The following is a 1,884-nucleotide window of genomic DNA, read 5'->3' as shown; positions in this document are numbered from 1 at the left end:
GTAAGTTTATAAAATCGTCTCACAATATAATGTATTCACCTTGTAATTATAATAACTCGTAAATTAGACCACCCTGTGACTTGACCCTGCCGTGACCTTGGCCGTGGACCACCAGGGGGTTTACCGGACCACCGTTTGACCGCCGTTGACCGTCAGGGGTGGAGTAATTGTGGGTTTTCATTGGTGGTTTGTGGTGTTACAACCGTGAATCCTATACGATTCAGACCTATGTCTCGCCTGACTTGAAACCAGACCTGGGTTGGCTGGGTCATGGGTGGTTAGTTGACCCTAGTGGCAGGGTTGGGATGACTATAGATGGTGGTTTGGGTGGTGCTTCGCCGGGGATTCGAAAGGGGTTTCGTCATTGTGTAAAGCCATGGTTTTATACAGTTTTGACCAGCATTTAGTCTGACGTAGACCTGACCAGGGCTAGGGTTGGTACCAGGGTGGTGAGTTGACCATGGTGGGTGGTCGAGGGTGGCCGGAGGCTGTGCCTCCTGCGGTGGTTACCGGAAATCGAGTGTATTGTGTTGTTGTTGGTGTCGGTTGCTTGGGATAGCTTGGGCGTGGTTGTTCGACCATAAGTGGCAGTGGTTGCTGGTGTTTTGAGCTCGGTTGGGTGACTTACAGTGGTGGCACCGGTGGGTGAGGTTGGCAGAACTAGTTGTGTCGGGTTGGGCATGATACGAAGGGTGTTTGTGGGGCGTGTTCGAAGGGTGTTTGGAGGGGTGTTGAACACGGGTCGAACCGTGTATGGAGGGGGGTTGACTTGGATTTTAAGACGGGTTTTGACCGTGGTTCATGGGATTCGATTATGGGATTGAGACGGGTTTTAATTACTAATTTATGTAGTAATATAATTATTATAATTAATTTATAGTAAGATATAAAATTAGTTCAATTGTTTTATATTTTATATGATTAGAATAATTAGTAATTATAGTTACTATTTATCTAGGTGACGGATTTTTCGTGGAGTGTAGACAATTGGATTTCTTTGCTATTTAATTGGATTGCATTATTTGGAGTACTTGCTTATCAGGTAGGTATATATCCTACTCAACTTTAATATATGCTCAGTGTATGTTATTGTGGATGATATATTGAGATGAATTGTTAACATATTGATTTTGTTGCAATTGTTGGAGTGGGAGAAATTGTATTGTGCATTATTATTATTATTATTATTATTATTATTATTATTATTATTATTATTATTATTATTATTATTATTATTATTATTATTATTATTATTATTTTTTTTTTTATTATTATAAGATGCGCGCATCTTTCATTAAAATAAAAATATAAGTTTACATGAAATTGGTGGGGAGCCGAGAGACAATCTGGGCTCCCACACCCTTAGCAATAGCAAAGCTAAGTCTAGTAAAAATGTAAGCGGCCACTCGAGCCCCCGCATCCTGAGTTACCGAGAATTTCTGGATCCGCTTATTATTATTATTATTATTATTATTATTATTATTATTATTATTATTATTATTATTATTATTATTATTATTATTATTATTATTATTATTATTATTATTATTATTATTATTATTTATTTATTTATTTATTTATTTATTTATTTATTTATTATTTTTTTTTTATTTTTTTTTTTGCAGAAAGCAAGAGAATTTTATTCATTAAATAGGAAAGATAATACAAGATCCTTCGACCCATCCATAAAGGAAACCATGAAAGCTCCCTAAACGCAACAAAAAATTACTTATTACACATGACGGAAAATAGTAGCCTCATCTAAGCCCAAAGTACAAAACGACATTCTAAGAGTGACCCGATAGATAACAAGCTGAGCTACAACATCAATGCTCCTAGATGAGTTTTTAAAATTACGACGATTACGCTCCTGCCAAATGTGGT

Source organism: Silene latifolia, chromosome Y, assembly GCF_048544455.1.
Source record: "Silene latifolia isolate original U9 population chromosome Y, ASM4854445v1, whole genome shotgun sequence".
Lineage (NCBI taxonomy): Eukaryota > Viridiplantae > Streptophyta > Magnoliopsida > Caryophyllales > Caryophyllaceae > Silene > Silene latifolia.
The sequence above is the reverse complement of the archived record's forward strand: the minus strand, read 5'-3'. Positions refer to the sequence as shown.